Raw genomic sequence first — 11,895 nt, forward strand, 5'->3', positions numbered from 1 at the left:
CACACCTTGTGTGTCGCCCCCATTGGGGCAAATGCCTAATGGGAAGCACATGAGAACCACTGGTGAAGCTCTGCCATGGACACGGGAAAGGAAAAGCCGGGCAAAAATGCACGGACAGCGGCGGACAGCTGGTCTGTTCAGTGGGAAATGGAAGCCACGCGGGCAACACGCAGGTGAAGCCCCGTGCGGGGTCCCAGCAGTCGGGTTGGCGTCTGGCCGGCGAGGAAACCCCGAGGCTTCTCCGCTGCACGAGGGGCGTTTCGCCTCCGCTTCGCACCTGCTCATCATCTGCAGCTGAAGCCGTTTCAGGTGCTGGTCTGTTTTCTGATTGTGGCAACTATGGCTGGCTCCGGAACCGTGCAGAAGGAGGTCTCTGAAGCCCAAATGCTTTCCTCGCCCACCGCAGGGCCGCGCGGGGAGGGGGCCTCCGGGGTGGCGCCCTAGGCTGTGTCCTGGGGGCGCTCTCCTCCTGCGGGGGGCTGAGGTCGTCCAGCTTGCAGTCATCGCGTGGCCTCGGTCCGTACATTGATAGCGACTCATTTTTCATCCTCACCCAAGGATGCGTTTACTGATTTTAGAGAGGGGGAGAGACAGGGGAGAAAAACACGGACGTGAAAGAGAAAACGGGGACGGGTTGCCTCCCACATGTTCCCTGATAGGAGCTCAACCCGGCAACCTGACCAGGAATCGAACCCGCGAACTTTCAGTGTACGGAACGACGCTCCAACCAACCAAGCCACCCACCAACCAGGCCTCTATTGGATTCACTGAATCACCGAGCATTTGGAAAACTATGAACGCGAATTTTAGCGCCGTAGCAGCCCAGCTGCACGGTACCCACCCGGGGAGCGAGCCTAGGCCCGAGAGCTCCCCCTACCGGCCTCGGCGTCTTCTCACACCCCGGCTGCCGTCTGCCAGGAGCAGACCTCACCCGGGCCAGGAGTGGGAAGACTTCCTATTTGCTACGTTTGACTGGGTCTCTTCGTCGGGACTGTGCCAAGCACTGAGTTCAAGGCACCTTGCATGTTATCTCATCCTCCCAACAACCAGCAAGGTGTTTATGGGGCACTGTAGGTGAAGAAGTGATGACCCAGGCCAAGGTCACAGAACGCTCAAGTGAGGATTTGAACCCGGGTGTGTCTGCTCCAGAGCCCGCGCTCCCAATCGCTTATCTCTACTCTTCTAAATTCCAAACACATGGATCACAACTAAACTATAAGGTGGGTAGAAGTCATAAAGAATAAAGTGTTTTACTCTTTCACATTGAACATGAGCCCCCAGAAGCCACTGAGATACATTCACTCTGATTTTATCGAGCACATTTTAGGCACAAAGGATTCATCACGAACAAAAACAGCATGATTTCAGCCCCCACGGAGCTCACAGTTTAGTTGGGAAGGAAGCGACATTGATCCAAACAATTACAAAGATACAGGGGCGATGAGGAACCACAGGAGGTGCCACCACGAGGCTACGTGGGTTCACATCCTGACCCAGTATAGCGGGCACAAGTGTTCTGAACTCACCTTGTCATGTAAGAAAGACTAAGGAAACGCCGCTTTCCCTCGTGGGATTTTCCGAAGGACTGACCAAGACAGTGTTTGTAAGGCACCAGGTCCACTACCTGGCTCACAGGGGACTTGGTGGGTTTTTACCATTACTATTCTTCAAAGGAGGGTCTGTGGCCCTCCTGAAGGGGGGCCTCCCCGTCCTGAGAGGATGAATATCTGCTGCTCTGAAACACAACCCCGAAACCTAACACAGTCATTATCTCTCACAGTTCTGTGCGTGGCTGGGCTCACTTCTGTGGTTCTTCCGTCGTCCGGGTCTGTCGTGCACTTGCTGGCAGATGTCAGTGGGGGCTGTGGTCATTCAGGTGGGCTGGACATGCAAGATGGCCCCCTCACACGCTGTGGGCAGGGACGCAGAGCATCTATCTGCACGTGGGCTCCCCGTGTCCCGAGAGTGGTCACCACCGGAGTCGGCACTCCAGCAGCCATACGGAAGCTGCAGGTCTTCTTGTGGCTTCTCGGTCCTATTCCTGGAAGTCCCAAAAGGTCACTTGTCCTGCATCCTACTGTTTAAGCAGGTCAGTAAGTCTGCCCAGGGTCAAGAGGGCAGAGAAACTGACTCCTCCTCTTGATGGGTGAGGGGCAAGGTCATGCTGGGGAAGAGGGTATATGGGACAGGAGGTATTGCTAAGACTGCCTTTGCAAAGTACAACCCGCCATAGAGGGTTCCCTGAGGAAGTGGTGTTTCAGCTGAGACCCGAAGGCAGAAATGGACAGGAAGGATGAAGCAGTGAGGGCGATTCAGTAGAAAAAGCGGCAGGTTGCAAACCCCACAGGCGGGAGGGGGTCACCGGGAGGGCTTTGTAGGCCAGGCCGGGGGTTTGGGTCTCATTTGCCTAAAATGTTAGTGCGAAACATTTAATTTTATTATATTTAATTCACCTTTATCAGCTTTCCTTAATTACAAAAGAAATATATGCTGCTTGCTGCTCAAAAGGTCAAATGCTGAAGAATGCCAACTAAAAACTGTGTGTGCCCCTCCCACTGCCGTCTCCCATGCACTGTGGGAAGCGGCCCAGCCAGCGCTTGTCCACGGTCACCTTCAGATGCCACCAGAAAAGGTGTCACTCTGTTTAAGAATCACAGAAATCAAATAATTGACATTTAAGGAGGAAAGCTACGAACTGGAAGGTGATAAACAGCAATTCAATTTTATGAACTAGGATAATTTTGTGTTTTATGAAAACCACTGAGATTAGTTAGAAAATAGGGATTAATAACACTTGTCTAACTATGACTATTAGAATTTACAAGAACAAATATCTTCCCTTTAAAAAACTTTTGTTTTTACTCAAAACCCAAATGCACAAACATCCTGTGAAAGGGGACCGGTGTGGCCAACAAGTGACAGGTTGAGATGAGCGTTCTGGACACACAGGAAGACGGATCGTGGAAAACTCCTACTGGGTGGGAAGGAGGGGGGATGGGAAGAGCCCACGCCCCCACCCACCCTCCCAGCCTCAGTGCCACGCCCCTGCCCTTACTCACGTCTGGCGTGGATTCTTCCGACAGCTGTCACCCAAACTCCACACCAAACGCTGTCCAGCAGAACATTCTATGAAGATGGAAACATCTGTGTTCGTGCTACTCAATGCAAGAGCCGCTAGCCACACTGGCTATTACATTAAATTTTAATTAATAAAAATGTAACTACAAAATTCAGTTCCTCGGTCACACTAGCCCCATTTCAGTGGCTCACTTGCCCCCCATTGCTGGCAGCTACCCTGACGGACAGCTCAGCTGCAGGGATGGGGCGCTGAGCACTCTGCTTCTGCTTTAACGACTAGAAACATCTCTGACCCCCCCTAGAGAAAATGAAATTCATGGCTCGTTCCACTTCTCCCGCTCTTTGCCCTCCCTCCATTCCCAAGCCCTGCTAGGAACATTTTAATTTATTTTTTTATCCTCACCTGAGGATGTGTTTATTGGTTTTAGAGAGGAGAAGGGAGGAACAGAGAGAGGAACATCGATAGGCTGCCTCTCGCATGCACCCTGACCCGGGACAGCCTGCAATCCAGGCATGTGCCCTGACCAGGAATCAAACTCATGACCTTTTAGTGTATGGGACAATGCTCCAACCTATTGAGCCACACTGGCCAGGGGAGGAACATTTTCATCTTGATTCTATTGGTTTACCTTTATAGCTTTTAGTAATATATGTAAAACTGTTTCTTGATACATCGGTTGTTGACTGTAATTCTTTGTTCCACTACGATGTTAGACCAGCGAATGTGTTCTCCACGTTTCCCTCCACGACTCGCCCCGGCAGCTCCCAGTCACCACCACTGCTTGTCACAAGGACAAGGTCTCTGGATGGCATTAACCATCCACCCTGTCACTATAACTGTTCATGCTCTAAGATTGGTTCTACAGTTAAAATGCCATGGCCACCTTATACTAATATTACTGCTTCGGAATCCATTTGCTATAGAAAAAGTGTGTCTCTACCCACCTGGAACGAGACATCTGTGATCCTGGGTCACCAAACCTGTGCTGTTTTAGGGGAACATGGCTCCCTTCCACTTCTAACCAAGACAGAGTGGTGGAAACAGACTTTCTTTCCTGCATAAAATAACCCAGGGAATATCAAATCACGGTGCTCAAGACACTGGACATCAGGCTTAGGAAGACAGCGGTCCCTTAGAGAAGGGAAGCAAACAAGGGGAGCCCGGTGACTGCCCCAGCTGATGGGCCTGAGGGAGCTCCCCCCTGCTGCGGGCAGGGGCAGCCGGGCAGAACCTCCAGGATCCCTGAGTCACGGAAATGGAGCTGAGCGACCTAGGTGGCTCCAGTCTGCAGGACAGGGGCTCAGAGGGTGCACAGCCACATAGAGAAAGAGGAGAGATGGCAGAGGGTCAGGATTCAGCAGGGTGCTCGTCAGCACACGTGAAGACTGCACCTGAGGCAGAGGAAAGAACCACTCAAAATCAGCGCACAGCATTTATCAGCCTTTTCAAAATCATTGAAACCCTAAGGAATCATTTTAGACGTTTATTTTCCATAACCACTCCCCCCTATGAAATTTTAATGCCACACACAGTAAGTAACGTCTATAGTTCTTTATGTATATTGGATGTATAGGTACCCATGTATACATAGATGTGTGTACATCTCTGCTTCATATATAAGCAGAGTAAAAATCACTCTCCGGAAACTAAATTTTGCCCCCAGGGGGCAATGTCACCCCCACTGAGAATCCAGGGCTCTGAGCGGACAGTTTCTGACGTTCACATGGGGCCAAGGACAGTGTGGCCGCTGGCCAGACCAGAGGTCTACTCAACACAGGATGCGTGAAGGCACTCAGAAGGGTCTTGCTTCAGTGTGGGAAATAATTAGCTCCAGAACATACACTACTTTGGTGCCACCTAAAAATTTTAAAAGTAAGGCCAAAAAATGTTAAACTTTTCAAGCAACTGAATTGCATCTTTTAACAAAGCTCAAGAATATTTATAGGAATATAAAGATATCCAGGACCCCAAAAAGTAAAATTTACAATGTCTGGTATCCAAAAAATAACCTGGCATGTGTTGGGAACCGTCCTGCCTAGTTTCAGAAGCTGTGTCCCCCCATGGCTAAGGCTGAGTGAGTGATCTTTGGACCATAAGCCACTAAGGAGACAAAGCTTATCTCCCTGGCAAGAGTGCTTCTTCTGCTCCTTTTACTTCATCCATAACTGGCCCCCAGTGCTTGGTCAGTTAGGTAAGATAACCCAAGGGGGGGATGACCTAAGACAGGCACGATCACGGGGAGGCCCCAGGAAAGAAGTTGGGGGACTATGGGGAAAGGGGGTGATGGACCCTTGCCCCTCGGCTTTGACAAAGCCTGCGTCCTCATTCTGTCTGTGAGAAGTCTCCGAATCTCTTGGCTGCCTTACTTCCCCTGCCTGACTTAAGCCTGAAACAAAGACGGACTGCGGTGCAGCCTAGTGCTGGATAGGGATGGTTCCCCAGGCAATCAGGCCTAAGGAAGAATATGTAAAATCCTGTGAAACCTGCTTTGCTAAGAATGCTCTCAATTAAATGATAAGGGACGGAGCAGGAAAGGAGTTTGTTTCCCAAAGTTTTGTAGCCCTTTAGCTATCTGACCCTGACTCAGAATAGGCCCTCAGAGTCCTTAGTATGTTATCTATTGTTTGATCCTTACTGCTTAACCATGATTAATGAGCTTTACCTGTATTCCTGTGCAAAATGAACCTAATAAAAGCCCACTGAAGAAAAGCCTCTAGGCCCTTCTCCTTTGAGAGATCAGCCACTTTTCCTCCCCAAGCAGATCATGTCTTGGTAGACTTATTCTAGCCTTGGCGGCGGTGACAGGAGGGGGGGCCCTACAGGTGAAGCCCCGCCACAGGCATGTAAAAGAAAAAGCAGAAAAATACTACCTATAACGAGGAGACAAATCTGTGAATCAAAGCAAACTCGGAACTGACCCAGACGTTAGAATTAGTAAACAGTATTAAGGGAATTAAAAGTCAGACTGGGCCCGGGCCAGGTATCTCAGCTGGTTCAAGCATCATCCTGATACACCAAGGTTTTGGGTTTGATAAGAAGCAACCAGTGAATGCATACATAAGCGGAACAATAAGTTAATGTTTCTCTCTCTCAAGTTAATTTGAAAATGTTTTAAAGTCAGACTGGGATAAAATATTTACAATACCATATTTGACAAAAAACTTGTTTCCAGAATATATCAAGAACTAATAACTAAATAGTAAGAAAAAGTACAATATAATGGAAATCACAGATAAAGGACAATTTGTGAAAGAGAATGCAGTGGCCAAAAAGCTCGTGGAAAGATGCTCAGTGTCATCAGTCATCAGGGAAATGCACAGCAAAAACATGCTGAGGTACCACACCTTGCCCACTGCAGTGGCTGAAATTTAAATCACTGACAACCCTAGACATTGGGGAGAATATGGAACAACTGTAATTCTGATACATTATTGCCAGGAGGGAAAATGGTGCAACCACGTTGGAAAACAGTTGGACACTTTTTTTATATAAACATACTCCTAAACTATAAACTAGCAATTCCAATCTTTCCTGAAGAGAAATGAAAATTTGTATCTTCGCTAAGACCCATACAAGAATATTGACAGCAGCTTTATTCCTAACTTTATTCGAAAACTTTAAACTACCCCAATGGCCACCAAGAAGGAAATGAATAAGCACAATTGTGTAATATTTGTGAAATTTCATATCCCTCAGCTATAAAAAAGACAAACTGCCAGTACCAGCAACAAATGTGGGTGACTCTAAAATACATGCTGAGCCATAAATCCAGATGCTAAAGAGTGCCTGCCGTGTGATTCCGTGTATCAGCGGCTCTAGAACAGGTGGGGCTGAGAGGCAGGGTCGGCGGAAGGTGCTGGGAGCCAACTGCAAGGGAACTCCCTGTAGTGACGTCCAGGTGACACAGACGTGAATCTGCATCTTGACTGATTGCAGGTACCTGGTTATAGTTACAATGACCTAGACATTTGTCAAACTCATTGAATGGTGTATTTGAAATCCATACACTTTATTGTATGTAAATTACACTTCAGTAAAGTTTATTTTATATTAGAAGAGGAAACTCTAAAAAACTAGGAGAAAAACAATTGGGAGTAGCAATGGGAAGAGGGAACACATTATATTGTTGTTATTTCATGCTGTCCCTCATCAGTAAAATCTTTCCTGTTTCTTAATCATATAAGTGGTTACAGACTATTTTCTTTTGAAGGCTTTTGTTTTTTCTCTGAGCCCCTCTGATACTCTTGTTTGTAGTTTGGACTAATTGCTTCCCTGTTCCGCCCTTGGATTTAGTCCGGAATCCACTGTATCACAGTAACGACAGGACTCTACTATAAATTGTCCTTTCTTGGGTCCTATGTTTTTTCATGTTTTTTGTTGTTGATATTTTTGCTGAGGATGTCTATAATTCTTTCAGAGAGTATTTCTGGAAGGCAAATTTTTTGAGTCTTTCATGTTCAAAACTTCTTAACTTCGTTCTCATATTTGATCGAAAGTTTGGCTGCATATCTAATTCTAATTCTAGGCTCTAAACCATTTCCTCTGAAAACTCCGAAGCATCACTACAGTTTCTTTCAGTGCCACTGTTGCTTACGAGAAGACATCCTGTCCCGATTCTCTCTCTGTTGTAGGCTGTTTCATTTACCTGGGAGCTGTTTCATTTCTCCTCCTCTTCCTTCTCCTCCTCCTTCATCTTCCTCTTCTTCCTTCTTTTTTGCAGCGTCTAAGATGCTGTGCTGCTATATAGGTTAATTCAGTCACTCACAAATACTTACGGTGGGGAAGCCTGGAGCCTCACTCCAGAGCCCCACGTTCCCTGTTCTGGTGCAGGTTACCTGCCCGTGTGGGAAATAGACAGTAACGCAAACAACGAGGCAGCTGAGATCCCTCCAGATATTGACAAGTACTGAGGACAAAACAGAACAGGGCCTGGGATGAGGATAAACATGCAGGATGAGGCGCTGTGTGTAGATGAGGTTGTCAGGGGAGGCCTCTCTGAGAAGGTGGCGTTGGAGCAGAGCCCTGAATAATGAGAAGGAGCCATGTGGAGCGATGGGGAAGAACACTCATTACAAGAAAGGGAACATGACCCCGAAGGACCAGGACCGAGGCGGGAACAGACTCAGTGGGGGACCAAAAGAAGCCCAGGTGGCTGGAGAGCGCGTGAGTAAAGCTACAATCACTAGGAGACGAGGCTGAGAGGCAAGCAGGAGTGGACCCTGCACACCCTGCAAGGAGCGTGGATCTTATTCTGGGTAGATCAGGGAGTAATATGATCTGGCTTATATTTTAAAAATGCACTCCGGCTGTGTAAGAAACATGAGAGAGATGGTCGAGAGTAGAAGCAGGAAGACCAGCTGGGATGCTAAGCCCACAAACCAGGCAAGCAGTGATGGGGTTTGGAATAGAGCGTCGGAGTAGTGGTGGGGAGGGGTGATCCTCTTGGGGTCTTCACTGGTTGTGGCAGAAAAGAAAATGGAATCAAGGGTGGCTCTTGGGTTTTCACCTGGGCAACTAGGTGAATGGTGTGCCGTTGACTGACCGGGGAGAGTTTGGGGAGAAGCGAGCCTGGTGCTGTTCGGACATAACTGACTTGAGATGCCAGCGCGACCACTGAAGCCTGAATATGCGTCCCCTGCCACTAATTCTGTTCTCTGCTGGAATCCTGACTGGCACAGGTGGATTTCCGGTTATCCTCCGCTGCATAACGAACCTTCACAAAATGCTGTGGCCACAGCAGCCGGTAAATTCCGTTCGTAGATTCTGAGTCAAGACTTTGGAAAGACAACAGAGGCCCCTCTGTCTCCTCTGTGACGTCTGGGGCCTCTGCTGGGGTGCCTGGGGTGGCTGGGGGGTTCCACTGATGGAGGGGGATCCCACCGCTGGGGCCGGGGCACCCAGTTCCAAACGCCCTCCTCACACACCCAGTCCTGGGCCAGGGTGGAGGAAGGCCGGGCTCAGCCCGGCTGCCTATAGGGGTGGGGGGGTGCCTCCGCAGGACCTCCTCTGCGTGGAGGTCTCAGGGACATGGACCTGCTCGAAGCTCCCACACGCAGCGTTCCCAGGTAACAGGGCAGGAGCTGCACAGCCGTCGCCATCTCCTCTCCTGCATAACTGGTTCCTTGAAGTAGTCACAGGCCCGACCGAGTTCCAGGGAGTGAAGATGGGGGTGACATTGTCTCACCCTGTCAGCGGGAAGAATATCAAAGAATTGGTGGCTGTATTTCAAAACTGCCAACCAGGGCCCAAGTCCCAACAAGAAGGACGGGTCTCTGAGCCCCAAACTAGGCGCAGTACCCCGACGGGACCCCCTGTATGGACACGCCCTGTGTGCGGTGCCAGCTCCACCACGAGCCCGAGGGAGCAGGCGTGGGCTCAGAGCACAGGGTGGAGAGCAACCCCCCAGCTGGGTCTGGATCCGCCCCGAGCCAGCAGCAGTCGAGTCGTCCCCCCTCCTTGTCTGTCCTGGTCAGACTCGCAGCCCCACCGGGAACGAAGGCATCACCCGGGCCGGGCAGAGTCGGATCCTAACGTTGTTTTCAAACGAGAAGTGGCGCTGAGTGAATGAATGCATAGGAGCACAGTAAGGGATGGAAGACGACTGTAAGTGAAGATGAACAGTTAAGGGAAAGTGTTTGACGCCGGCACCGCACCGGGTCCCTCGCACACCATTTCCACGGCCCCGGACCGGCCGGGAAGTGGACACACAGGGAAACGCTGCATGTGCTCATTTCTCTTTCCTCTCGCTTTCCAGGTGCTGGGGTCAGATCGCCGGTGTGAACCCCGGCGTGGCCACTGACTGCTGACCGTGAGGCCCTGGGCAATTTGATTGACCTAAGGTTGTGTATCTGTGACAGAGACATCTCCGCCGCACCAGAGAGATGTTGTGAGGATTGTGTGAGCTCGTGCAAGCCCCATGCTTAGAGCTGTGCCTGGGACAGCAAAAGAGAGAGGAAACGTTATCTTTACTAAGATACTATTAAATTGTTTACGGTAGCTCTTTCATCGAGGATCGAAGTAAGCTGTCAAAGCAATCCTCTTTCCAACGGTCTGAAGCAGAAAACAGGTCTTGAGAGGCAGATGCGATGATCCAAGTGCATAACAACTGGCGGGATGCACTGCGGACACTGGGGATGTGAGGCGCCCGGCCTTGGGGGCTGGCGGGTGTCTGCTGCGACCAGAGGGGCAGAGGCTGGGGCATAGACGCGGTGCCAGGTGACAGGCTGGCAGGCTAGTGGCTATCCAGGGGAGCCTCTGGTATGCCTGGGTGGTAGGGAGAAGGGAGATACAGGCGCAGAGGCTATTTTCCTACCATTATAGACATATGTCACCATTTTTGCAACAGGTACAACCATTCCAGAATGTGTCTGCTGACCTGCAGCCCAGTGGGGACAAATGAACAAAACGCTGAGAGTACCCCATGCCCATCACCACCTCAAACTGTGTACACTCCTTGGGTGCAAATCCAAACTGTTGATGCCCATTCATCTGAAATCAATCAGCTCAGGTACCAAGACTGGGGACTGGGCCAGGGGGACGGGGGCGGGATTCACTCTCTTGTCTGGGCCTCATCTGTCAGGACTCCCCGCACCAGATGCTGACCCAGGGCCCGGCTGTGGGACCAGCTCTGGGCGCTGACACCTGAATGAGACCTATGAGAGTTCCTGCATGCCCCGGTACCCCTTGTTATGCAGCCGACAGGAGAATGGAACGAATACCTTTGAGCAATGGGAGTAAACAAAGCGCCACAATTCACCACACTAGGTATCTGAAGGTATAACAGCAAATGAAGCCAGAACCAAAGACCACCCTTAGTCAATACAAACGACATGCATTTTTCTTGTTCTTTCTCTTCCTCTTCCCTTTCCCTTCTTCCTCTAGTTTCCTCCTCCTCTTCCTTTCTCTTCATCTTTTAATCCCTCTCACTGGCTGGCCCTGAGCAGCCTGTGGACTTCCCTGGAGGGACTGTGCGGAAGCCCCTGGGCCCTGCTGTAACTCGGCAGGTGGCAGTGCCTTGAACAGGGTTGTTTTGTTCCACATCATTTTGTTAGAGCAGCGGTGAGAAACCAGTCAGCTCCTGGCCAGGGCCACTGTGTGCAGTTCCCACACTCTCCCCGTGCCTGAGTGGGTTTTCTGAAGCGTATGTTTAGTTCACACTTATTTCAATGTTTACTATTAGACCCGTTTGGGGTCTTGATTTAGAAGTTTGATGATGGTTTTGTGACCAGAAATATGCCACAGGAACTTAACTCATGCTTATGTTAATTAGCCTATGGTAAAACTGGTTTTGTTATACATTGTTTTGCTTAAAGTCACAAGAAACTGCTGAGGATGTTGAGTCAGGTCTCACCGTATGATTGACGCGAAGCCCCAGATCAAAGTCATAGCCATGCTCAGCGTGTTCTAGTGGCAACCACTGTGCTTGGAGTGAACGTCAAACTTCACCATGCCTGCAAGCAAGGGCTGGCAAGCTAACGCCTTGGGGCCAAATCTGGCTCATTGAATAGTTTTGTCCATAAAGTTTTACTGGGACATGGTCACACCCAAACTTTACATGTTGTCTGTGCCTGCTTTTTGCTGCAACCATATTTGTGACAGAATCCACATGGTTCACAAAGCCTAAGATTTGTTATCTAGCCCTTTGCAGAAAAAGTCTGCCTCTCCCTCACTGGAAGGTCCCACACAGTCCGGCCCCTGCCCACCCCCAGCTTCTTCTCCAGGTTCTGTCTCCCTAACGAGCACCGCGGCCACGCCCCACGTGCCGTCCCCCATCAGGGGCTGGGCACTCGCTCTTTCTGTGCCTAGAATGTTTCCCA

The sequence above is a fragment of the Artibeus jamaicensis genome, unplaced genomic scaffold (assembly GCF_021234435.1).
Source record: "Artibeus jamaicensis isolate MK-2021 breed Jamaican fruit bat unplaced genomic scaffold, CSHL_Jam_final contig_519, whole genome shotgun sequence".
Taxonomy (NCBI): domain Eukaryota; kingdom Metazoa; phylum Chordata; class Mammalia; order Chiroptera; family Phyllostomidae; genus Artibeus; species Artibeus jamaicensis.